The sequence below is a fragment of the Pan troglodytes genome, chromosome 15 (assembly GCF_028858775.2).
Source record: "Pan troglodytes isolate AG18354 chromosome 15, NHGRI_mPanTro3-v2.0_pri, whole genome shotgun sequence".
NCBI classification, from domain to species: domain Eukaryota; kingdom Metazoa; phylum Chordata; class Mammalia; order Primates; family Hominidae; genus Pan; species Pan troglodytes.
Genome location: NC_072413.2, coordinates 87,421,827 through 87,448,773, shown reverse-complemented (window position 1 = coordinate 87,448,773; position 26,947 = coordinate 87,421,827). Strand labels below are relative to the sequence as shown.

Below are 26,947 nucleotides of genomic sequence, written 5' to 3'. Positions count from 1 at the left end.
AATGGAGTCACTGGGGAGTTCTTCAGACACAAAGCATTATGCAGATGCAGTTGTTGTGGTTATTCTGAATCGAGGCAGGGAGGAGGGAAAGGGCCCAGCAGGTTGTTACAGTGCAAAGGCCTCTGGGGGAGTTGGCCTGAAGGCTGAGAGATAAGACTTTGGGGAAGGGCAGGGTTGGGGAGGAAGGGAAGCTGGAGCCTTGGCCACTTTCTCATACTTAATTCAGGGGTTCTTTTTGTGCATTCAGACCTGTGCCCGTCCTCTCTCCTAAAGAGGTCAGCATCCAGCCCCTCTTCATGGCTTGGACACGTGAACCCACCATTGCCATCACGTCTGCCTTGCTACAGCCTAGTTAGCATCACCTGAAACCATAAATAACATCAAAGAAAAGAGCCTATCACTGACCCACTGCAGAGTCCCACTGTTGCCCATTGACAGGTTGACAGGGGTTGAACGCACTGCTTTGCAGTGTACTTTTCATGGCATCCGTGTGAAGAGACCACCAAACAGGCTTTGTGTGAGCAACAAGGCTGTTTATTTCACCTGGGTGCAGGCGGGCTGAGTCCAAAAAGAGAGTCAGCGAAGGGAGATAAGGGTGGGGCCGTTTTATAGGATTTGGGTAGGTAAAGGAAAATTACAGTCAAAGGGGGTTTGTTCTCTGGCGGGCAGGAGTGGGGGTCGCAAGGTGCTCAGTGGGGGTGCTTTTTGAGCCAGGAAAAGGACTTTCACAAGGTAATGTCATCACTTAAGGCAAGGACCGGCCATTTACACTTCTTCTGTGGTGGAATGTCATCAGTTAAGGTGGGGCAGGGCATATTCACTTCTTTTGTGATTCTTCAGTTACTTCAGGCCATCTGGGCCTATACGTGCAAGTCACAGGGGATGCGATGGCTTGGCTTGGGCTCAGAGGCCTGACAGTACTGAAATAGGGGTCTCTCTGCTCCATGCATTTGAGATATTCTGGTATCCCCAAGGCCTATAAAGGTTACCAGGAGGCTGCTGCTGCAGCCAGAGGCCAGGAAAGCACCCCTAGATCAGAGAAGGGGTGGTCTTTTCCTTTTCTTGCCTTAGTAGGGGTAGGCAGGCCAAGAAGCAGCACTGGTGGGAGTAGTGCCAAGCCTGCCTCTTAGCTGGATAACCGTGGCAGGTCATTTTAACCTGCTTGAGGCCCAGGTACCCCCTAGGTAAAATGGGGATAATAGCACTGTTACAGGAAACGGGTCCCAGTCCAGACTCCAAGAGTGGGTTCTTGGATCTGGCACAAGAAATAATTCAAGGCGAGTCCATAGAGTAAAGTGAAAGCAAGTTTATTAAGAAAGTAAAGGAGGCTGGACACGGTGGCTCGCGCCTGTAATCCCAGCACTTTGGGAGGCTGAGGCGGGTGGACCACGACGTCAGGAGATTGAGACCATCCTGGCTAACATGGTGAAACCCCGTCTCTACTAAAATAGAAAAAATTAGTGGGGCGTGGTGGCGGGCGCCTGTAATCCCAGCTACTTGGGAGGCTGAGGCAGGAGAATGGCGTGAACCTGGGAGGCAGAGGTTGCAATGAGCAGAGATCACACCACTGCACTCTAGCCTGGGCAACAGAGCAAGACTCTGTCTCAAAAAAAAAAAAAAAAGGAATAAAAGAATGGCTACTCCATGGGCAGAGCAGCCCTGAGGGCTGCTCATTGCTCATTTTTATGATTATTTCTTGATGAGATGCTAAACAATATGTGGATTATTCATTCCTCCCCTTTTTAGACCATATAGGGTAACTTCCTGATGTTGCCATGGCATTTGTAAATTGTCATGGTGCTGGTGGGAGTGTAGCAGTGAGGATGACCAGAGGTCACTCTCGTCACCATCTTGGTTTTGGCAGGTTTTGGCTGGCTTCTTTAGTGCAACCTGTTTTATCAGCAGAGTTTTTATGACCTGCATCTTGTGCTGACCTCTCATCTCATCCTGAGACTTAGAATGCCTTAACTATCTGGGAATGCCGCTCAGTATGTCTCAGCCTCATTTTACCCAGCTCCTATTCATGATGGAGTTGCTCTGGATTACGTGCCTCTGAGAGTACCTACCTCAAAGAGCTATTGGCAGAGCTAGAGGAGCTAGTCTGTGTAAAGCTATGAGCCCAGCATATAGAAGGCACACAAAGGGTTGGATGCAGGCTTTGTGTGGCCTGAAAGCCTATTCAATTTGGCAGGGGTGGGTACCTCTTTAAGAAAAGAATGTAAGGCCAGGCATGGTGGCTCACGCTTGTAATCCCAGCACTTTGGGAGGCCGAGGTGGGCAGACCACCTGAGGTTGGGAGTTCGAAACCAGCCAACCAACATGGAGAAACTCTGTCCTACTAAAAATACGAAATTAGCTGGGCGTGGTGGTGCATGCCTGTAATCCCAGCTACTCAAGCTGAGGCAGGAGAATCCTTAGAACCTGGGAGGCGGAGGTTGCAGTGGGCCGAGATTGCGCCATTGCACTCTAGCCTGGGCAACAAGAGTGAAACATCGTCCCCCCAAAAAAGAAAGAAAAGAATGTAAAAGTACCAGATATAAGAGTGAGCATATATTTCAAATGATGAAAGAAAACACAAAGAAGTATATGTTTAAGAAACTGACAACCTTACATCACAAAATCCAGAAAAATAAAATATGATTACTTGTTATCTGTTTGATATGTTACATTACTTTTCTTCCTACATATTTTAGGCTATATATTCTGATCATTTCTTCATATGACAATGATTTTGGAATGCCATTATCTCTAGAGAGAATAGAAGATAATTTTCAATTTTCTTATTCCTCCAGCCTGAATGGTTGGGATTTGTTCTTCACTATTGATAGCTAAGAAAAAAATGTGTAAGCTTCACAACTAGTTGTTGGTAACACCATGTAAACGTTTAGGACTACTCTCAAATTTGGGAAAACCTTAAGTTTCTTTCATATATAAGGTGTGAGATTTTATGGCATTTAAATGTTCTTGTACAATGACTCATCTTATTTACTGAAGGTGCTCATTCAGCACATTGCTGGGACCCATCCCAGGGCCCAAGAAGGGGCCAGTGGGAGTGAGGAGACTTGAGGTTTCAGCTTCAGTGTTTCATGGTCAGCCCTCTTGTAAGTCAGTTCTCAATAAACATTGACTAAATTATATTTGTATGATTTTTATTGACACTCTTCTTTTTAATTTTCTAATTTTGGAATTATTAAAGAGTGTGTTCTTATGCATGCTAAACATAATCTTAGTTACATCTGTACAGCAGTCATTCATTCATTATCATTTGTTAACCATCTACTTTGATCAACCAACTTCACCTTGATTGTTGGGAGCCTTCTGTGACATAAAGCAGATAAAACCCTAGCTCATTGTCTGTCATGTAGTAACCACTCAATAAACTTAGCCATTATGACTGTTGCAGATAAAGGGTTCTAGTCCTGACCCCCAAGAGAGGGTCCTTGGATCTTGCACAAGAAAGAATTCAGGTTGGGTTCATACAGTAATGTGAAAGCAGCTTTATTAGGAAAGCAAAGGAATAAAAGAATGGCTATTCCATAGACAGAGCAGCCCTGATGGCTGGTGGTTGCCTATTTTTATGGTTATTTCTTGATGATATGCTAAACAAGGTGTGGATTATTCATGCCTCCCCTTCTTAGATCATACATGGTAACTTCCTGATGTTGCCATGGCATTTGTAAACTCTCATGGCACTGGTGGGAGTATAGCAGTCAATGCCTTAACTGTCTGGGAATGAAGCCCAGTAGGTCTCAGCCTCATTTTACACAGCTCGTATTCAAGATGGAGTTGCCCTGGTTCACACGCCTCTGACATGACCACCATCATCTCTCCATCAGCACCTGATCTTGGAGTGGCACTTGGGGATGTAAGGTTGAGATATTTGTCCCCCTTGGAGGTAGAAATGGGCCCAGGTTCAGGTTAAGGTCAGAGAGCTCAGCGGGTGTCATGTTTTGCCTCAGGTTCTAGACAGAGTTGTTCTCCTTCATTAACCATGGATTCCCTACAGTTAATCTCCACTCATGAATTCTCCATTCATCAACAATACTCTATTAACATGACCACATTTAGACATTAAGCCATACTGTTTTGTTTTGTTTTGTTTTGTTTTTTGAGACAGAGTTTTGCTCTTTGTTGCCCAGACTGGAGTGCAGTGGCGCGATCTTGGCTCACTGCAACCTTCCGTGTTCAATTGATTCTCCTGTCTCAGCCTCCCATGTTCAATTGATTCTCCTGTCTCAGCCTCCTGAGTAGCTGGGATTACAGGTGTCTGCTGCCACGCCTGGCTAATTTTTGTATTTTTAGTAGAGACCGGGTTTCACCATGTTGGCCAGGCTGGTCTCGAACTCCTGACCTCAGGTGATCCACCTGCTTCGGCCTCCCAAAATGCTGGGATTACAGGTGTGAGCCACCGTGCCTGGCCTAAGCCATACTTTTAAGTTCGGTGATAATGTATAATTTGGTACTTTTCTCCCAAATCTGTTTATTCCTATCAAATCTGGCCTCTAAACTTGTCAAAATATGGCTTTCTTTGTTGTTTAATGTTAAAGGCTTTACTTTGTGAACAGGAAGTCAAGAAACTGGATCCACCACTAACTCTCCATGGGTATCTCTTGGATGTTTTGATTGTAAGTGACCGAAAAGCCAGCTCAGGCTGTCTAAACAACAGGGGGAACTTGTTGATTTGTGCACTGAGTCCTAAGCTGCGGCTGCCCATTCGACGAACCCCATGCCTCTGGCGCAGATGATGGGGTCAGTCCCACCCAGACCACAAGGGTGGAAACTTGGGGGACTCTGGGAAAGGGAGAGAAGAAAAATAGATACTAGACAGGAAACCACAAATGTGCACCCTAACATGTGGCCCTACGTCACTTTGTTTTCTAGGTCACAGTTGCTTCATTAAATTAGGGGCTGGCATGACACTGTGACCAAAAGTCTTCCTAAGGCTAACCTTGTAGATTTTATTTTCTTTATAAATTAACTTTTTTTTTTTTTTAATGAATAAACAAACCTTTTCTGGCCAGGGCTATAAAACCAAGAATGTAATTAGTAAATAAATAGCTCTGTTTAGATTATAATGATAAGTCAGGGCAGTCAGCATTGGTAACTTTCTTCCTACCCATGAGTTGTAGATTTTGATCTACAGGCTGGGCGCGGTGGCACACTCCTGTGATCTCAGCACTTTGGGAGGCCGAGGCAGGAGGATCTCTTGAGCCCAGGAGTTCGAGACCAGCCTGGGCAACATAGCAAGACCCTATCTCTTAAAAAATAATAATAGTAATAATAATAAAAATGAGTGATGAAGGATGTGAGGGAGGAGCCCTAGGAAATGGAGTACGTAAAACCTGCTGTGCCTTTAGTCAGTGTTATCTTCTGAACAGCCAAGGCAACTTGGTTGTTCATTCAGAGGAGATCCAGGAAGGTCTGGGCTGGGCTTGGGGCTTGTTTGCATGACTGTAACCACTGGGAGGCTTTGCTGTAAGGCTGGTGTCCCAGGAAATCTGTGAGAGGTTTAATTTGGATTCAAAGGGAGCCGGTGTTGGCAGAAGCCAGAGTCACTCTAAATGGCAGTGGAATCAGATCCCTGTGGATAGCTGACGGTTTCTCAAGAATGAAACCACAGACCTCAGCTTTCTACTTCATCCCCTTTTGACGGAGCTGTTGGCTGGTCTCGAGATGAGATTCTAGTAGTGGCACCAGGGGAGCTTTCAAGGAAGCATCTGGGGTGGTTTGTGAGGGAACGAATGCTTTGGCTGTGGTACCACAGTCTATCTGGGAGCGCCATGGACGTGGAGATGACGTGGGTGTGGAAGATGGCAGTGAGTTAAGGGAGTATGCTTCTTCTCTGTCTCTCATGTATACAGCTTGGGTGAAGGCTCTGGGGGCCTGTGGGGGTATTGGGCTGCCATTTTTTTTTTTTAAGAGACGGGGTCTTGCTGTGTCACCCAGGCTGGAGTGCAGTGGCACAATCATAGCTCAGTGAAGTCTTGACCTCGCAGGCCCTAGTGATCCTCCTGCTTCAGCCTCATGAGTAGCAGGTGTGCACCACCATGCCCAGCTAATTACAAAAATTTTTTCTGTAGAGATGAGGTCTTGCAGTGTTGCCCAGGCTGGCTTCTAACTCCTGGGTTCAAGCAATCCTCCCCGCCGCAGCCTCCCAAAGTATTGGGATTGTCGTCATAAGCCACTGTGTCTGGCCCCAGGCTGCCTTAGTAAGAGAGTTTTACCCTCTTGTCTAGGATATATGGGGGAAAGTTAATCTGATTAGCAGTACAGTGTATTCAAATTGTGCTTGGCTAATTGTTGAATGTTTATACAGAATTGACTAAGGTTGATCTGTACCTGTAACTATAGTAATTCTCTGTAATACAGCTTTTGGAAAATAGTTCTGGTGTGGGGGTCAATGGTGTTTCTAAACTGGCAGACAATAACTACCGGAGTGCAAAGAACAAGATACATAGTTTGAAAATGGTTTCTTGTCAAATGTCTGTGCTTTGGAAGCATTACCTTCAAGAGAATCCATCAGATTTTTGTCCTTGTAGTAGTAGGACATTCAAAGAAGGTTTATTTGGTGGGTTGGGAGCAGGCAATAGGGTGAGGATTGGAGAAAAAGGAGATTATTCTGTGAGTTGAAAACGGGTACCTCTACAGCTGCTTGTTCTTCCCAAGGGTTCAGATGGGAGATGGAGATGGACTTGGAGTTCCAGGCCTGTGCTCTGGAGTGATCATGAGCTTCTTAAAAAACCTTTGTGTTTTAAGATTCTGATAAGGCCAGGCACGGTGGCTCACGCCTGTAATCCCAGCACTTTGAGAGGCCGAGGCAGGTGGATCACCTGAGGTCACGAGTTCAAGACCAGCTTGACCAGCACGGTGAAACACTGTCTTTACTAAAAATACAAAAAATTAACCGGGTGTGGTGGCAGGCACCTGTAATCCCAGCTACTCTGGAGGCTGAGGCAGGAGAATCACTTGAACCCGGGAGGTGGAGGTTGCAGTGAGCTGAGTGAGATCACGCCATTGCACTGTAGCCTGGGTAACAAGAGCAAAACTCCATCTTAAAAAAAAAAAAAAAAAAAAAAAAGGCCTGCGCAGTGACTCACGTCTGTAATCCCAGCACTTTGGGACGGTGAGGTGGGGCTATCATCTGAGGTCAGGAGTTCGAGACCAGCCTGGCCAACATGGTGAAACCTTGTCTCTACTAAAAATACCAAAAATTAGCCGGGCGTAGTGGCAGGCACCTGTAATACCAGCTACTCAGGAGGCTGAGACAGGAGAACTGCTTGAATCTAGGAGGCGAGGTTGCAGTGAGCCAAGATGGGGCCATTGCACTCCAGCCTGGGCAACAAGAGTGAAACTCCACCTCAAAAAAAAAAAAAAAAAAAAAAAAAAAAAAAAATCTGATAAAAGCACAGTACTGGTGTGTGACCATTGCCCTGGATATTTCAGTATTTTTAGACATGTTTGTCCATTTAATGAATATGTCTGTTTCTTTTCTTTTTTTTTTTTTTTTTGGAGACAGAGTTTCGCTCTTTCACCCAGGCTGGAGTGAAGTGGCGTGATCTCGGCTCACTGCAACCTCCGCCACCTGGCCTCCCGGATTCAAGCGATTCTACTGCCTCAGCCTCCTGAATAGCTGGGATTACAGGCGCCTGCCACCACGCCTGGCTAATTTTTTGTATTTTTAGTAGAGACAGAGTTTCACCATGTTGGCCAGGCTGGTCGCGAACTCCTGACCTCGTGATCTGCCTGCCTTAACCTCCCGAAGTGCTGGGATTATAGGTGTGAGCCACCGCACCCAGCCTAATTTTTGTATTATGTATTTGTTTGTTTGTTTGTTTGTTTGAGATGGAGTCTCGCTTAGTCACCCAGGCTGGAGTGCGGTGGCACGATCTCGGCTCACTGCAACCTCAGCCTCCTGAGTTCAAGCGATTCTTCTGCCTCAGTCTACTGAGTAGCTGGGACTACAAGCCCGCACCACCACGCCCAACTAATTTTTGTATTTTTAGTAGAGATGGGGTTTCACCAGATTGGCCAGGCTGGTCTTGAACTCTTGACCTTGTGATCTGCCCGCCTTGGCCTCCCAAAATGCTGGGATTACAGGTGTGAGCCACCGTGCCCAGCAATTTTTGTATTTTTAGTAGAGACAGGGTTTCGCCATGTTGGCCAGGCTGGTCTCGAACTCCTGACCTCAGGTGACCCACCCCGCCTCGGCCTCCCAAAGGATTACAGGTGTGAGCCACTGTGCCCAGCCAAATGTGTCTGTTTCTATGTGAGCATTTGTAGGTAATGGTGAGGGTAGAAAGGGTGACTATGATTAGTAGCCCTTGAAAAATGCTATGCAGGCCAGGTGCTCGTTGGCTCACGCCTGTAATCCCAGGAGTTTGAGACCGACCTGGGCAATATAGTGAGACCCCTCTGCCCCATCTCTAAATAAAGAAAAAGAAAATGAAAAATGCTATGCAAAACTCAAACCAAACCAATGCCACAAAACAAAACAAAAACTCCCTCCCAAAAACCCCAAAACTGTGAAGAAGGAGCCTAAGAGGTAGAGATGACCAGCAGAAAGTTACATTCTGTGATCTTGGAAATGAGATCTTGGAGAATAGCAATAGACAGGTGAGAGCAGTGGTCAAGGCGGTGGGGCTGTGCAGGCCAGAGGGACACGGGGGTCTTTAAGTTTGCATTTCACTTCTGGCAAATGAGTGAGCTTCTTGAAGCCTTGGTGTCCTCATCTGTAAATGAGGATGACAGCACCTATCCTGTAAGGGTGGTGGAAAGATGGAATAAATAATGCAGGTAAAGCTCTTGGCACGGTGCCTGGCCTGCAGGAAGCTTTTGTTGTTATGCATGTTTTATAATCCTTTGGATCGCAGTCATTGGGTACTTGGTGTTCATTGTTTTGACTCGTGTTGTTCAAGCGCCTTGAATGTCCTCAAGGCAAAATTGACATCACCTTTGGTCCTTCCTAGGAAAATTAGGAGCAGGGTGGTGTTAGGGCCGTCACTGGACATTCCAGGTCTCCCACCCATAAGTGGAGAGGTGGAGTCTGCCTGCAAGACACATTGCTAGGGAAAGATGGGACATTTGGCTTAGTTTCAAACCAATATTTCCTTTATCCCCTTCCACAGAGAGGTGACAGGGATCCAGTTAGTGGCGAGTTGTGGAGCAGCAGAGACTGCAATGCGATGTTCTTTATGATTTTCCTATTTCTTTGGTTGGAATTGGGTTTTTACATCACATATTGTTTGATTATAAAAAAACAACAACACAGCCGGGCGTGGTGGCTCATGCCTGTAATCCCAGCACTTTGGGAGGCCGAGGCAGGCGGATCACCTGAGGTCAGGAGTTTGAGACCAGCCTGACCAACATGGTGAAACCCCGTCTGTACTAAAAATACAAAAATTAGCTGGACGCGGTGGCGGGCGCCTGTAATCCAAGCTATTCGGGAGGCTGAGGCAGGAGAATTGCTTGAACCCAGGAGGTGGAGGTTGCAGTGAGCCAAGATTGTGCCATTGCACTCCAGCCTGGGCAACAAGAGTGAAATTCTTTCTCAAAACAACAACGACAGCACTATGCTTGTGTTGGGGCAGTGGATAATGAGAAATCTCTGTACCTCCCACTCAAGTTTGCTGTGAACCTTAAACTGCTCTAAAAAAATAAAACGTATCGAAACAAAATAAAAAAACAAAAACAAACAGCTGCAAGAACTCTTGCACAGAGAGTCAAAAGAATGGCTTTTGACTAGCTACAGAAACATGGATAAAAAACATGCTGGCCAGGCGCAGTGGCCCATGCCTGTAATCCCAGCACTTTGGGAGGCCGAGGCGAGTGGATCACCTGAGGTCAGGAGTTCAAGACCGGCCTGGCCAACATGGTGAAACCCTGTCTCTACCAAAAATACAAAAATTAGCCGGGTGTGGTGGTGGGCGCCTGTCATCCCAGCTACTTGGGAGGCTAAGGCAGGAGAATCACTTGAACCTGGTTCAAGTGAAGCTGAAGAAGTTGCAGTGAGCTGAAATCACAACACTGCACTCCATCCAGTCTGGGAGAGAGAGTGAGACTCTGTCTCAAAGAAACAAACAAACAAACAAAAAAAACCGTGCTAAACACGTGGAGACCAACCACATTGCTGTCAGTAGGTAGTGAAGCACTTTCCTATAAATATTTCAGGACTCTTCTTTCTCTACTTAAAAAAGAAAGATTGCTTTGCATTTCAGACAACGGAAATGACTGGACAAGCCTTTAGGTCATGTGCAAGAAACTGAGAAAACCATTTTCCTTAAATGGAGATGGAGTTTGGCACAGTCTGAGGTTCAAGTTAGAGGCTGGGTCTTAATTTGCCTGCAACGCATCATTTATCATGCCTTTCGCAAGATCCCCGGCCCAAGACCATTCATTTCACCCCTACAATCTCAAGGTGTGTGCAGGGCACAATTCAGCTTTAAACTTTTCTGCTTTTACTTTTGGTTAGGCAGAACCTCCATCTGGTGGTATTTGAATATGAGTGTTTTCTGTGGCCCTTTTCAAAGTATTCAAAGTGGTTTAAAAATACATAATGTTCAGAGATCTAAGAGCTAATGGAAGTACTTATTTGGGCCTTTTAAAAATAAAAAAATCAATTAAACAGATTTGAAACTCTTAACTCTCACGTTGTCTTCAAAATAGATACTAAGATTAAAGAAAAAAGAAGGCTTGAAAATCATAGGACTACTTATCCACCCAGTCATAATGCTTTTAGTAGCTACAGTAGTAGCAAATAGCACAGTTTATAAAAACAGAAGAGCTAAAATTCTTTATTTAATATTAAACAGGAAACCGAAAGTAGTCTGCAGCAATGTGGTGGGTTTTCAGCAACCTGCTGCTGTGTTTATCTGTGCTGAAAAAGCCTAAATGAAACATTTCTTCTTTGATTGGCTTAAGATTGGAAGTTTGAAGGAAAATCCTTCAAACTGGAATCATGACCACTGGAAGCAGGTTCTGTATGGTAAGGTTTTGAAGCAACCTGTTTCCACCAGAACCAAAGGAAATTTGGAAGGAAATCAAAAACCTCTCAAAGAGTGGAAAAAGCTTTGTACTTTTATTTTGCCTTTGTGCATTGTTGTCATTTATCCAACATGTGCATATGAATATTCTTTCTGAAGACCTGGGCTTCATTTTAAGGTCAGCCTTCAATTTCTACAGAATATAATTTGCTGCTATTTTTAGAGCATCATGATTGCTTGTAATAACTAATGGAAAAAAACTCAGAGAAATAAATGTGTAACAGCTGTGTCTGCTTAAACTTGATTAAAGGCAGTAAAAAAAAGTAAACAGAAGAACGAATGTGACAATAGACAAGGGGGAGACAAGTATCTCTCTCATTGTGAAAACTTTTACAGGCATAACTTGTTCCACTTTGGAAGGCCAGCGATGTCTGTGTTTAAAGTTTACTTTACTGTTTGTCTTGAGTGGGATCAGTGTTGTAGTGAATAATTTATAGCCAGCATGAATGAGCTCATTAGTCACCTTTTCAGACTTTAAATGAGTTTTGTGGTTGTCATTACTCGAGCCTTCTGTTCAGCCGCGGAGCAAAATGACAGTTTGGCAGTTGTTGCTGGGGCCGCCTGTTCCCCTTCAGGTCTGTGTTGGCTTTTGTATTTCATTGAATCCTTCCCTGGCTAACCCTTCGCTGGTCCAGGCAGCAACTCTCCCACTTCACATGCCTTTTGCACCCCAAGTTTAAATGAGAAGTTTTTCAGGCTTAAAAAAAAAAAAATCAGTTGTGTCTGCCAGAGAGAATGGGGGAATGAGGTGGATGAAATGAGCTTTTTCCAGCAATTCCTGGGTATGATTCCCTTTGTGCTTGGTTTGATATTCAAGCTACTCAAAAGCAAAAAGCAAGCCGGTGCGTTGAGAGGCAGCGGAGCCAGGCTCCCACACGGTGCCAGGCGTTTTAGACCGAGGATGTCACTGGAATTTGGAGGGAGAAGGATGTTTCAGGGTAGGTTTGAACTGTTTCAATTCTGAATATCAGTGTGATGAGGGTAAAGAAACTTGCTACAGCAAATAAATCTGCGAGGCCAGATTTCCACGGACAAAGAAAACTGCATTGTTTCTACAAAGGGGTTGACAGCATGACTTTTCAAGGTCGCAGCCAACACGGAGGTCCAGGATCACTGGGAATGGTCATTACCTCTTCCCCATCTCTGTGCCTCCCAACTCCAAATCATTAAGAGAAAGCGAACTGTTGCAGCTGCCTCCTCACTGAGCCCTTGGAGACATGCCTGGGAGGCTGGTATGTGGGGAAGACAAGCCTAGGCATGCCAGTAGCAGGTGGGATTTCTTTGGAACGGATGTCATGAAGTTCATCCCTCCCATTGAACCTGGCCTGGGCAGCCTCCGGAGAGCTCTGCCATTCACTCCCTGGGACTGGCCTCCATCCAGAAGTCCCGGACACCGTGGCATGCCCACCTTGGTCCTCAGGTAGCCTCTGCAGGCACTCGTGGGGCGTGGAGGCCTGCGCAGGGTGCCTTGGCCAGGTGCTTGGACCCCTGCGCTGAGGTCTCTCTGACGTCTGCTGCGAGCAACAGGCACTCATGGCTGCCGTCACCAACGTGGGCAGCACCCCCTTCCGGGACCCATATTGTTAGACAGCTGGCCTGGCGCTGTGTGAGGCATAGAGGAAACATGTTCAGGATTCCTCTCTGGAAGCAATGCCAACTTAAAAAGGACGCCTGGTTGTTTGGGGGCCAAATCTTTGAAACCAGTCAGAATCACGTCTTTGAGTGCAGAGAAGTGAGGTGCTGTTGAACATACCCACAGAAAGAGCTAGCAATTCACCTGCCTGCTTCCTTTCCAGCCCCGACCCTTTTAAGATTGAGTACTCACATGCAGTCACGTCTCACAATTTCTGGACACCTTTTGCCTGCACCTCAACCTCAATATTAAAGGCACAAGATACACTATTTTGGGAAGGAGTGAGGATTTCAAAACAGAAAGGGTTGGTGAACTTGACTAGCCAATGAAAAGAGACTTCAGGTTTGGCTGTTGTAATAAGTGGAATAAATTGCTAATCTCCAAAAAAGAACTTTGTGCTGCAGGGAAATATGTTAGTAATCATTTAATCTATATTCTGTTTCTCAGGGAGTTCATCAAATTCGGAGCTCTTACTTTGTTTTAAAAAGACTATCGTAGAGAGAAGAATCAATTGTTTTCTTTCACACCCCTCTGAAAAAGTAAAACGAGAGAAGTTATTTCTTGGCGTGGATAAGACTTTGGCAGACTTAGCCACCGAAACCCACGAGACTATGGTACTTGGTGTACTCACTAAAGAGAGGAAAACAATAAAATCTCTTAAAAACTTTGGAGGAGGAAAATGTTGATGAGGCTACTTTTCTCTGACTGATCTGTAGAGTTAATAGGTGCCAGCTTGAGAGAGGGATAAAAAGGAGACTTTTTTTTTTCCTGTTAAGTGATCAATATTTTTTATTACCACTGTGCCATGTGCTATGAGCAGAAGAGAAAACAGAGTCCCTTGCCCCTCAAGGCACTTACACTCTGTTGGTGACGTTCAGTATCTAGTTGATTTATTTTTTTATTACAAAGATACACCATACTTTGTTGATTATGACATAGAAGTTGAACTTTGAGTTTTTGCAAGTAGTGCCTTTTCATTCAGTTAAAAAGTCCTGGCCGGGCACGGTGGCTCACTCCTGTAATCCCAGCACTTTGGAAGGCCGAGGCAGGTGGATCACGAGGTCTAGGAGCTGGAGACCAGCCTGGCCAAGATGGTGAAACCCCATCTCTACTAAGAATACAAAAAAAAAAAAAAAAAAAAAAAATTAGCCGGGCGCAGTGGTGGAGGCCTGTAATCCCACATACTTGGGATGCTGAGGCAGGAGAATCGCTTGAACCCAGGAGGCGGAGGTTGCAGTGAGCCAAGATCGCACCACTGCACTCTAGTCTGGGCAACAGAGCAAGACTCCATCTCAAAAAAAAAAAAAAAAAAAAGTCCCCTTTTCCTTCCTCCTCTTGTGTTTTTTTTCTTCTTTTTCTTTTTCTTTTTTTTTTTTGAGACAGAGGCTCACTCTGTCGACCAGGCTGGAGTGCAGTGGCACGATATCAGCTCACTGCAACCTCCACCTCCCTGGTTCAAGCATTTCTCCTGCCTCAGCCTCCCAAGTAACTGAGAGTACAGGAACCCACCACTGCGCCTGGCTAATTTTTGTATTTTTAGTAACAGGGTTTCACCATGTTGGCCAGGCTGGTCTTGAACTCCTGACCTCAAGTGATCCACCCGCCTCGGTTTCTCAAAGTGCTGGGATTACAGGCATGAGCCACTGCGCCCGGCCCTCCTCTTCTATTTCTTGGTCACAATTTTTTCTCCCTTGTGCCCCACTGGTCCTGTCCTTCATGTCCTAGGCCCCTGAGAGGTTCTCTAAGAAGCCAGATGTTCTGAAGCTTTCCCAAACTCACTGTGTGGGTTCAATTCCCAGCCCCATCATTTACCAGCTGTGTGTTATGAGCAAGTGGCCAAACTTCTCTGTGCCTCAGAATCTCTGTTGATAAAATGGGGATAATAATAGTACCTACTTCACATGATTAATGTGAGGCTGAAATGAGTGAATATTTTCAGAGCTTTAGAACACTGTCTGGCATCCAGTTAAGTGCTATTTCGGTGTTTGTTAAATGCAGTCAGTCCTCATCATTGGTAGTTTTTGTATTTGCGAATTCACCCTCTTGCTAAAATTTACCTGTAATCTCAAAATCAGTACTCCTGCCCGGGCATGGTGGCTCACGCCTTCCCAGCACTTTGGGAGGCCGAGGCGGGTGGGTCACCTGAGGTCAGGAGTTCTAGACCAGCCTGGCCAACATGGTGAAACCCTGTCTCTACTAAAAATACAAAAAATTAGCTGGGCGTGATGGTGGGCGCCTGTAATCCCAGCTACTCAGGAGGCTAAGGCAGGGAGAATCACTTGAACCTGGGAGGCAGAGATTGCAATGAGCTGAGGTCATGCCACTGCGCTCCAGCCTGGGTGACAAGAGCAAGACCCTGTCTCAAAAAAGAAAAAAAAAAAAAAAATCAGTACTCCTGGTGCTTTTGTGGTCACTCATGGACGCGTACAAATGAGTCATTCAGTGTGCACGTTCCCAGCTGAGGGTGAACAAAGTGATGTTCTGCCCGCTTGTTTCGGCTTTCCAAGTGTCCTTTTTGTGGTCTGTTTAGTACCACATTTTTTGCATTTTTGTTCATTTTGCTGTTTGAAACAGAGCCCAAGCACTGCTGAAGTGCTATCTAGTGTTTCTAAGTGCAGGAAGGCTGTGGTATGCCTTATGGATAAAATGTGTATTAGATAAGCGTCATTCTGGCACAGTTCATTGTGAACGAACAACAATATATATTCAAAAAGCTTCTTAAATGGAAACACAGATAAAATAAATATCAACAAAATTATGATGTGATAATATATCAGTAAAATTATGTTTTGATTGGTTGATGAAAGTGTTGTGAGTGGAGGCTCACAGGAACCTAACCCCATATTTCCCCTAGGAGCAATGATTCAGGATTTGTTAATTCAGTGTTTGTGGCACTTTATAGAACACAACTACTGTGAATAAAAATAGTCAGCTATAGGCTGGGCGCGGTGGCTCATGCCTATAATCCCAGCACTTTGGGAGGCCAAGGTGGGTAGAACACCTGAGGTCAGGAGTTCGAGACCAGCGTGGCCAACATGCTCAACCCCGTGTCTATTAAAAAAAAAAAAATTAGCCGGGCATGGTGGCACAAGCCTGTAATCCCAGCTACTCAGGTGGCTAAGGCAGGAGAATCACTTGAACCCAGGAGGCAGAGGTCGCAGTGAGCCGAGATTGAGCCACTGCACTCCAGCCTGGGCAACAGAGCAGGACTCTGTCTCAAAAACAAAACAAAACAGGCCAGGCGCAGTGGCTCACGCCTGTAATCCCAGCACTTTGGGAGGCCAAGGTGGGCGGATCACGAGGTCAGGAGTTCAAGACCAGCCTGGCCAACATGGTGAAACCCCCATCTCTACTGAAAATACAAAAAATAGCTGGGTATGATGGCATGTGCCTATAATCCCAGCTACTTGGGAGGCTGAGGTGGGAGAATTGCTTGAACCAGGACCCGGGAGGCAGAGGTAGCAGTGAGCCAAGATCGTGCCACTGCATTCCAGCCTGGGCTACAGAGTGACACTCTGTCTCAAAAAAAAAAAAAAAAAAAAAAAGAAAAGAAAACAAAACACAACAAAAAAAGTCAGCCGTAGATAAAATGAGTTCAAGAACTGAGAGAGGTGATCTCCTCTTGTATCAGATAAGCATCACGAATATCCCTGGGGCAGGAGAAGCATTAGTAGCTCTGGTCATGTGGGGTAACTCAGCTGGGCACAGATTTTCTATCAGATATGAAAAATAAAAATAACTTGTAACCACATTTAGTGGCATGATCATGGCTTACTGTAGCTTCAACCTCCAGGGCTCAAGTGAACCTCCTACCTTAGCCTCCTGAGTAGCTGGGACTATAGGCACGTGCCACCATGCCTGGCTAATTTTTCTATTTTTTTTTTTTTTTTGTAGAGTCATAGGTCTCCCTATGTTGTCAGGCTGGTCTCGAACTTCTAGGCTCAAGCAATCCCCAGCCTCGACCTCCCAAAATGTTAAGATTATAGGTGTGAGCCACCGCACCTGCCTTCCCCCACAAATTCTTAATTCAAGAGTATTTTGAACTCTTGAATCTTGGAACCTACGTAAGAGTTTGTAGAGAAAGTTTGATATTCAAAACCTATAAACCAAAAGACTTCCCACGGCCAGACAATAGACCTCATAACACAGGATATAATGTTTGTTGTACTTAGCAATTCTCCTGTTTGCTCAGAGCACCAGGCTTTTCAGAAGGGGATCGTTTTGTCCCTCCTGATTGAAAAGATCACAGAATGCTTTAATTTTGTGAAGCGCTTTGCCAACATATTCATTTTCCCCTAAACTCTTACTTTATGAAATGTTTGCAAATTGTTTCACACGTACAGTCTCTGAGAATGTGAAAATGATTCAGAAAAGGGAAAGCCTCACTTAAAACTACTGGAAAATGCAAATGAAAGGGAACAAAGGGAACATGGCCCCACTGTGCCCCACAGAATGTAATAATATGCCTCTGGCCTCTTATTTCAGCAATTTCCAAGTTTTTGTGATTTTAAACAACGTCCCAGCAAAATCCTCCTAAATACATTGTTGCTTCCTTCAGTTAATTTATTCGATACATATTTATCGAGTGTCTTCTGCCAGGCATAAATGCCAGGTGTGCACTGCTGAATCTAGTAGGCTGGAGTCCTGCTTTCCTGGGGTTTATTGCCTCTTCCCAGTAGTCAGTCTGGTGGGGAAGTTAACTCTTTTACAGGATCTCCCAAGGATAAATTCCTACAAGTTGGAAATTTAGGATCAGTGGCTGTCCGTGCTCACTGAAATTTTAATTTGTTTTGCGACTGTCCTCTTGAAAAGTTATACCACTTCCCACCAGTGCCTTCAACCAACATTGGCATGGTTAGTACTTTTAAGTCTCTGCCATTCTGATAGATGAAATGAGACATCACAATTGCTTTAATTTGCATTTCTTTGATTTTTACAGTTTGAACGTCTTTTCATGGGGATAGTCTCATTTTTGTTTCTCTTTTTGTGAATTTGCCCCTTTTCTTATTAGAGTGATAATTTTTTTCTCATTGAGTTGTAAGATTTATAAATTTAAAATATTAACCCTGTTTCATCTGCATGGCCAATATTTCATTTGTTTTAAAATTTTATTTATGACCCCTGATTTTACACACAATTCTAAATTGGTATGCAGTCTAATATGTCAAGATTTTCATTTTGATTTGTTGGCTTAATAAAAATAGTGTTCACTAAGTGCCAGAGCCCTGTTTTATGTTCCTTACAAAGATTAATTTATTTAATCTTCACAACAGTCCTATGAAGTGAAAACTAGGTAGATAGAAAGAAGTTAAGAACCTTGACTGAGGTTAACCTGCTAGTAAGTGGTAAGATCAGAGTACGAACCTCGTCTGTGTCTAACCACTGCGCCTCCCCACTACTGGTCTTGGTATTAGACTCTGTGTGTGTGTTTGCTTATTTGTGGTTGCTTTATAAATGCTCATAGACCTACTCCTCCCTGAGGGCAGGTGCCATGTCTTCTGTTTCTCCTGGCCTCTTCCCAGTCCCCTCCACTCTTTACTGGGCATAGAGGAGCTAGATGCTTACTTGTTGACGGAATTAATTGAGTAAATCTGGATTCTAGATCATCGGCTCACACTTGTGTTTATGCTCAAAGAGGAGTTGACAGGTTCTATATTTCCATTTTGCCTCCAGCAGCCGGCTTGACAAGCTCAGGTTTGGCGAGGGCACCTGAGCTGATGAACTTCACCCTACCAGTTCAGCTGTACTTTCCCTTACTACACACCCCGCTTCCCTCTTAAAAGTAAGCCTGGCTGCATTCCCTGCTGGAGAAATTCTAATAAGCCCTTTCCCAGGCTCCACCCTTCAGAATCTGTCAAGTAAACAGCAAGAAGGCACAAAAGGAAAATCCCAAGAGACGGTGACCAGAAAGTTCAAATGATGTTTGACCAAGACTTTACACACACCAAGATGTTAAGGGTCTTCCAGCCGAGGGGCGCTGTCTCTTTTCCACAGCGGGAAAGTGAGGAGTTTTTTTACTCTTACAAACAGCGTTCTCAGACCTTATCTCAAAGAGACTCTTAGTCAACCCATGATTAAGGAGTTATCTTTGAACATAATCTCCCCCTCTCTTCTCATATTCAATCATTTGACAAATCTTTTTGGTTCTTCCTTTGAAGACTGTCTTGCGTTCATTTGTTCCAGTCTCACTGACTCTTCTGATTCACTGGGTCTCGAAGTGGGTCCACAGACCAGCAGCCTCACCTGGGAGCTTGTGAGAGATTCACATCCTCAAGCCCAGCCCACACCTCCCCAACCAGAAACTCTGGGGGTGGGCCCTGCAGTTTGTGTTTTAACAAGCCCTTCAGGTAATTCCTATGCATACACAAGTTTGAGAACCACTGCTCCAGTGGACGCGCCCTCAACCCCCTTATAACATTATAAATGTAATGGGCCAGGTGCAGTGGCTTATGCCTGTAATCCCAGCACTTTGGGAGGCCGAAGCCGGAAAATTGCTTGAGACCAGGAGTTTGAGACCAGCCTGGGCAAAATAGCGAGACCCCATCTCTACAGAAAAATTAGCCTGGCATGGTGGCATGCGCCTGTAGTCCTGGCTACTTAGAGGCTGAGGAAGGAGGATTGTTTGAGTCTAGGAGTTCGAGGCTGCAGTGAGTTATGATTGCACCACTGTGCTCTAGCCTGGATGACAGAGCCAGACTCTGTCAAATAAATTAATGTATATACGTATGTATATACGTAATGGGTGTTTATTGTAGACCATTTGAAAAATATCGGGGCCCGGCACAGTGGCTCGCGCCTGTAATCCCAGCACTTTGGGAGGCTGAGGCGGGCAGATCACCTGAGGTTGGCAGCTCGAGACCAGCCTGACCAACATGGAGAAACCCCGTCTCTACTAAAAAAATACAAAAATTAGCCGTGCGTGGTGGTGCATGCCTGTAATCCCAGCTACTCGGGAGGCTGAGGCAGGAGAATTGCTTGAACCCCGGAGGCAGAGGCTGCAGTGAGCCAAGATGGCGCCACTGCACTCCAGCCTGGCCAACAAGAGCGAAACTCCATCTCAAAAAAAAAAAAAAAAATCTTTCCCTGGGTGGAAACACCATAAACCAATTGCCCACACAGACAATTGCACGATTTCACATGAATTCTCAGCAATATGTTTGGCCTGGTGCAGTGGCTCATGCCTGTAATCCCAGCACTTTGGGAGGCCGAGGCAGGCGGATCACCTGAGGTCAGGAGTTCAAGACCAGCCTGACCAACATGGAGAAACCCCGTCTCTATAAAAATACAAAATTAGCCAGGTGTGGTGGTGCATGCCTGTAATCCCAGCTACTCGGGAGGCTGGGGCAGGAGAATCACTTGAACCTGGCAGGTGGAGGTTGCGGTGAGCCAAGATTGTGCCATTGCACTCCAGCCTGGGCAACAAGAGCAAAACTCTTGTCTCAAAAAAAAAATAAAAAAGAAAGAAAATATGGACAAGCATGAAAGAAGCACACAAAAAAGAAGTATCCCATAACTCTAACATTCAGAAGGAACCACTATTTTAGCCTTTTTTCCCCAATTTTTTTTTTTTTTTAAACAGTCTTCATTCTGTTTTGTATGAATTACTGCCATGATTTCTGAGTTGTTCTGCTGGTTTTTGATCTTCCAGTTTCTCCCTTCCTCTCCTGAAATTCATCTTGGATCCACCATCCCCATTTATCTTTTTTTTTTTTTAATTCGTATCTCTGATAATACAACTTCTGGGCTCAAAAATATTCAGTGAGCCACCTTTGCCCTCTGACCTTAACACATATAAATTGCTCACCCTGCTATTCAAGGAGTTTGGTGATATGATGCTTGCACTCTTACTCACTAATCTGTGTGCTCTGTAGGGACGAAGACCGTCTATCTCTGGCAGCTAACACAATGCCATGCACTTGGTAGGCACTCAGCAAATATTTGTTCAGTGAATGAGTTCCTCTTCTACTACAATCAAGTCAGATTTGGTAATTCTGTGCCATCGATTTCTCTTGGAACAGCAGTTTGTAAGCAAAATCATCCCCTTGTGCTTTCTCAAAATGCACATATCCAGGCACTATCCTAGAAGACTCTAGTTGGTTAGGTGTGGCTTCTGGATGGTTCTGATGGGCATCCCCGGGTGAGAAGCTCAGGTCAAGAACACCCCTTCCCCATTTCCACAGGTTAAACAGCAACCCACCCTTATTAGATATCCCACTTCCAAAGTCATCTCCCCTCCCTTCCCCAGATGTTTCACCATGTCCCTTGTCTCAGCTGTTAGCAGTAGGGAGTGGTGGGGGGCCATGCGCGGAGGGGAGTCATGTGACTCAGGCTAGGCCAATCGCACTATTTCCCTGAGAAGTTAAACTATGTCATGGAAGGCTTGAGGCAGTTCAAAGGTGGTGGGTGCTAAAAGTCAGAAGGCCTCAGGGCTTGCTGCTGGCAGCCCTGTGTGGTCATCATTGAGCAGAGGAAGCCAACCTGCAGGGTAGAGAGTGGAGTCACCTATAGAGGGAAGCAGGAAAGGAATACGGTTCTGTGCAGCCCAGCGGTGTGTGCCTGCCCAGCCTCCCCGTATTTCCTCTCATATATCCTTTGTACTGGAGTCTCTTTGCAGGATCCCTCCCCAGAAGACTGTCTTTCCAGGCCTGCCTCGGACTCTTCCTATTTTGGGCAGTCTCTCAGGTCTTCCCGACTGCACCTGCTCACCTACTCAGTTGTACTGCCTCAAGGGGGGCAAGGTATATCGGGTTTTATACTTAACTATTCCATAAATAGCCATGCTGCTCTAATAACCAATACAGTGTGTGTGTAGGGGGATTAAAGTTCTTGACCAGAGAAACATTTAGCAAAAGAATGCACAATACATCAAGGGAGGGGCGCTCTTCTCCTTGGAGGAGGAACTGAGGTCCCACGCTGATGGGGGTAGATAAGCCTGGAATTGAGGACTTCCAGCTCCCAGATACTTATGTACTCTCCAGCCCATGCTCAGATGGGGCTGCAGAATGGTCCCATCAAGTCCTCTATCAGGAAATAAGTGTTTCTCAAAGTGATTTCTAGGGCACATATACAATTCGGCTGTTAAATGTGTTTGTAAAACAGTGTAGACAAGACATTAGACAATTCAGCTTGCTTATTTGTGACTTCTCAGGACCTAAGACGCAAGGGTCCTTTCTGAAAGTTCATGGGGAATTGTGAATGGGGTTGTTCCTAAACAAATTTGGCCCCTGCACCCTAGGTCAGGAAGCAAGTCCCAGAGCTGAGGTTCTATGGAATTAGAAGGTGGAAAAGGCCACATTAAGCCCTCCTTTGGCTTTCAGCATTTTTTCCCCCATTTCAGATAGACAGACAGGCAGACATGTGTCCCCTGCTGTCCACATCAGGCAGGGCTGGTCCACCACTTCCTCTTCAGGGTGACACCTTCTCACATCTCTTGCTGCAACTGTAATGGGAGAGAGAAATTAAGAAATATGTTTGAGAATGCAAGAAGCAAAAACACACATGGAATGACATATTCCATGTACAATCACCTTTGGCTCACATCCCCTCTTTTTGAACTCTGAGAAAGCAGGAGGGGACTGGGGCCGGTGAAAATAAGGTGCCACCTCTACTTAAGAGATTTCTGGCTATTGTGTGAGTGTAGTTGGGGGACTTGGGGGTGGGGTTGGGGGCTGGGGATGGAAGAGGAAGATGTAAGGGGGCGACTTCGTCCTCTCTAGGCCAGCAAGGGCTTGGACAAAGGTCTCTGGCCTTCGTTCCTCTGGCGGAGAATAAGCACCTTCAACTGACGCGCTGATGGAGGGGCAGGACCTGCATTAGCCGGAGCTACAGGAAAGCAGGGTACACATTGTCTCATCCTGGCTTTGTTACCACTTCTAACCCTGAGAATCTCTGGCGTGAGACTTCAAAGATCATCTGACTTGTCTCTGCCACCTTGTGCCTTTTGCTTAGTGACTTTGGGTAGGTCGCATCAAGTGCTCAGTAATCAAAGGGGTGGGGCTGGATGACCTCAGGCTACCCCTGGGCTTCCACCTCCGAATTGTCTCCTGATGGGGAGATGCCACACAACTTGGAAGTAGTAAGGTCTCCGGTGAGTCTGAAAGGCACATCTTTGCTGAAGACTTGTCACCTGCCCTCTTGAACCTTTGTTAGGGGGAATGACTCTCAGATTGGGGGGGGGGGGGTCTATTCTTTGAGATAGAAAAAATTTTCAGAAGCCTAACTGGTGTTTCCCTTAGTCCCTCCTTTTGGCTAGGTTTAAAAGTACTGCATGCTAGAAAGCTTTCTCCAGGTCTACGCGCTGTTTTTTTCTGTAGTTTTCAGACCGCTCACGATGTCCTGTCCACTGGCTCAGGCGGGGGTGGCAGGAAGGGTGCCCTGGGCTTCTCCTCTGTAGAGGAACCAACCGATTTGGCTACCTGGGAGTAATGTGCAATCACATTTTTATTTTTGTCACCACCAGGGTGTCCTGTTGGACTCTCTCCTCTCATCCTCTCCCAAGGCGGCTGGTTGGTGTGGCTTTAGCAGTGGGTGCTATTATTTGGAGGTGCCTAGAGACTTAGAGTGGTGGCTGCACCATTTCGCTGGGTGGCTTGCGAATTGTCAGTCTGGTTCCTGAGAGCTCAAACTGAGATGGAAATGAGACCTGTTTTCGCTCTAGGCCGGCCGGGGCGTTCCGCACAACCCACTTGAGAGGCCCCACCGGCGTGGCCTTTAGGACGGTGCTTCTTGTCTTGTAATGGCCACCGGCCCTCCCTCGGGAGACACGCGGCCACCTGGGTGGGACGCTGCGGTGCTTACCTCCGGGACACGAGGGGGTCGCTGGGAGAGGGCTCGGAAGGCCCTGGGGGTCCTATCAGGACGCAGCACTGGGGAGACGTGGAATCTCCTCTTCTCACCCCCACAAGCCTCGCCCGCATCGTAATTCTTTTTATTTTTACTTTCGAGCCATGTAAGGCATGCAGATGGGGTAGGAGCGTTCCCGCGACGCGTTGCCAGCAGCGCAGCGCCGGCCCGCTCGTGTGGCCGGAGCCCGGGGAGGGGACAGGGCACGCGCCGCCTGCCCCACCTGCCCCACCGCCCACGGTCGCGGCCGCCCCGGGTCGCGGGACCCGCGCCGGTCACCCCCACCCCACGGGGCCCAAGAGGCGAGGCCGCGCGGCCCAGCCCCGGCCTCGGCCCTGGCTGAGTGCTGGGGCGCGCGGGGGGCGCGGGCAGGGTCCGCCCCGGCGGGTCAGTGCCCCGCGCCCCAGGCCGCTGGCGGCCAGGCCCACGTTTTCCCTTTCTCCGGCTCCCTCCGCCCTCCGCTCTGTCCCTCCCTCCGCCCTCCTCCCTCCCCGCGCTTCCCCTCCTCCTGCCTGGTCATGTGTCGCCTTTTTTTGTTTGCAGTGGAAACAATTTCTCGCCGCTCGGCGCGCCCCGGCCCGACGCGCCGCGGCGGAGGCGAGCGGGAGGCGGGACGGGGCGGGGAGAGCGGCGGGGCCGGCGGGAGGACGCGCGGCGCGCCCGGCGGACGCCGCAGGTCCCATGCCGCGCCGCGACCCCCGCGCCCCTGCCGCCCGCGCCCGCGGCCGCCCCCCGCCGCCCGCCGCCCCGGGCTCGCCGCGCCGCGCCCGCGCGTCCTTAGCGGGGCCACCGAGCGATGCCCGCCGGGCGCCCGCGAAAGTTTGTCGGCTCCTGCTGAAGGGCAGCGGCGCCCCCGCACCCCCGTGCCCCGCTCCGGCCAGGTGAGTTTGCGCCCCGCTCCTGCCGGCTCCCGCGTGGGCTCGGGGGGCACCCGGGGCGGGAGGCGCGTCCGAGACGGTCCTGGAGACTACCTCGCCGCTCTCGGAAGACGAGGGACCCCGCAGGTCCTGGGGGGAGGGTCGGGTGGGGACCCCGGGAGCCCCCGAGCCGGGAAGTTGCCGGGTCCGAAGAGTTTCCTGCCCCGACGTGCGTGCTGCTTCCCGGTGCCTCGGTTTCCGAAAAGACGCCCGCAAGGAACAGAGTTGGTATTGTCTGCGGAGGACGGGGTCCCCGCCGTTCCGGGCCGGGGAGGGGGTTCCGATCAAGTGGAGACCCCAAGATGAGAAACAGGCTCCTAACAAAGATCACCCCCCGGCCAAACTGTGCAGACTTGGCACAGGCAACGAACGTCTCCGGAGACCACCGAGGCCCGACCCCCCTCATCCCGGCCCTGTTTGAAACCCTCCTTGGGCCCTGGATAAGTTGGGGGACGGCGGGCTTTTATTGATTTGTTTTCGAGGCTCGCCGCGGTGCGGCCAATAAAAGGTTTATGACATCTGACCGGCAGTGAAGGTATGCGAGCTCCCAATTGCCCTGTATATGGGGAGAAGAGCAGTTTCCCCCGTTGCCCGGCAACGCCGCTGATTGACGCGGGGTGCAGCCAATCGCCACTCCCGCAGGTCCCCTTGAAATGTTTTTGACAAGTACAGTAGACGAGAGTGAAGCGCGTGCGTGCGCGCGCGCGCGTGCTGGGTGGTGGGGGGGTGACCCGGCCCCCCAAACTCGCGACTGCTCGGCTCTGGGAAGATTTCTTAACTTTTTAAAGTTCGCATCGAACATCTGTTCAGAGCTGGGCCAGTAATGTCTTTGTCAGTTATTTGGAGACCTTCTGTTTACTAGGCGAGAAACTAAGCTTTCTTGCCGCATTTTCTCCGTTAAAAAATAAAGAGGGTAACAAAACACAGCAAGTCATAAAAAAAAAAAAGAGGGTGTGTGTGTGTGTGTGTGTGTGTGTAGAGAAAAGTTGTAAGGAGGTCACCAGTGAATAACTATTTGCGTATCTGGTGGAGCAGCCTTGTTGGCAGCAGATTAAAAATGTTTGCTTAACTGCAACTCACATGATCCAGATTCTTTTTTTTTCCCTCTGAAACAGGAGGAAAGAAAGATTTGGCGAAATCTGTAGTTAGAGTATAATAATGGAAAACTCCTCAGCTGTGGTTTCTGAGAACTGTTTTTTTTTTTTTTTTTTTTTTGGTTATTGTTTTGTTTTGTTTTTACGTGGAACTGTAGTGATCAGCAGCTCTTCACCCTGTTGGTATAAAATGCGGGATTTATAGGGATGCAGTGAGTGGTTGGAGAGTACGGGGTCCCAGCACAAAGCGCACACATGATCCAAGGGTACTGAACTCCCATAACCCTCTTCTCGTGACAATGCCACTTTTTCTCCTAAAACCGTATTGCTGGCAGTGTTTGTTTAAAACAAAAGGAAACATGGAGAATAGCGTGTTAGTTCCTCTGGGAAGCTACTGACAAATAAGCAAATTAAAAAGAAAGAGAGCAGCATGTTGTCATAGCAACAGCGCAATTAAATTACTTTACTGTCAGCCATGATATAATTTTCCTGTTTGGAAGCTCAGGAGACATAAAACTTTCATTTAGAGCTAAAGTTGACTTCAGTGGCTGGGTAGTTCTGTTTTATACTCTACTGTGGGCATATGCTGGTCATCAGAAAATTTTCTGATGGGATCTGAGGAAACTTTAAGAAAGACAAGTGGTGCTATAATTCGTTCATAAAGAAGTGAAAAGCAGGATCAGACCAGACTCTGTTGTATCCCCAAGCCAAAAGATGCTAGCTTGTTTTTTTGTCTGAAATGTGTCAGGGTAACCTCCTTATTTGACAGAAAGAAATATTCCTTGTGAGTGAACCCAAGACGTCTTGAGCATCCTGCCTGGTCTGTACTGCAATGCCTCATGAAGTTTTCTCTCCTTAAGAGTTGGGCATCTTGGCCAGGCGCGGTGGCGCACGCCTGTAATCCCAGCACTTTGGGAGGCCGAGGCAGGTGGATCACGAGATCAAGAGATTGAGACCATCCTGGCCAACATGGTGAAACCCCGTCTTACTAAAAATACAAAAATTAACCAGTCATGGTGGCACACGCCTGTAGTCCCAGCTACTTGGGAGGCTGAGGCAGGAGAATCGCTTGAACCTGGGAGGCAGGAGTTGCAGTGAGCGGATTTTGCACCACTGCACTCCAGCCTGGGCAACAGAGTTGAGACTCTCTCAAAAAAAAAAAAAACAAAAAAACCGGTTGGGCCTCTCACCACAGCTCCCCCTTAGGCCTTTCGTCTAGCAGGTTCTACCTTTTGGAAGAGGTAAGGTACTCTAATTCACCGGCACCCTTGGCTGGTTGGTTAGTGCCCAGGATTATGCCTTCTAGAATTCCCTAGTAGAGCTTCCGCAGCTGAAGTGGCAGTTGTTTTAGATGTGGTGTTAATGAACATTTAAGAGACATAGAAGGGTCATGTCTTTGCCTTTTTTATTTTATTTATTTTT

At 47.2% G+C, this 26,947-nt stretch overlaps 1 protein-coding gene and 1 long non-coding RNA gene across 15 annotated transcripts in view; one reads left to right on the top strand and one right to left on the bottom strand.

Moving 5' to 3' along the window:
• The window catches only part of FOXN3 (forkhead box N3), a 461,111-nt gene that overhangs the window by 176,433 nt on the left and 257,731 nt on the right, over positions 1 to 26,947 (top strand). For 3 of the 14 annotated variants that reach the window (XM_016926576.4, XM_063793056.1, XM_016926570.4), the window contains exon 1: positions 24,256 to 24,395. The exons of the other annotated variants lie outside the window; for them this stretch is intronic. The gene's annotated coding sequence lies outside the window, so the exon portion shown is untranslated. Of the gene's footprint in view, positions 1 to 24,255; positions 24,396 to 26,947 lie in introns of those variants that run through there. 14 annotated transcript variants of the gene reach the window in all.
• LOC134808310 (uncharacterized) lies at positions 21,785 to 23,980 on the bottom strand. Its single transcript, XR_010151000.1, has 2 exons — positions 23,470 to 23,980; positions 21,785 to 22,111 (listed from the first exon to the last, which is right to left on the bottom strand). It is a non-coding gene; the product is annotated as an uncharacterized LOC134808310 (long non-coding RNA).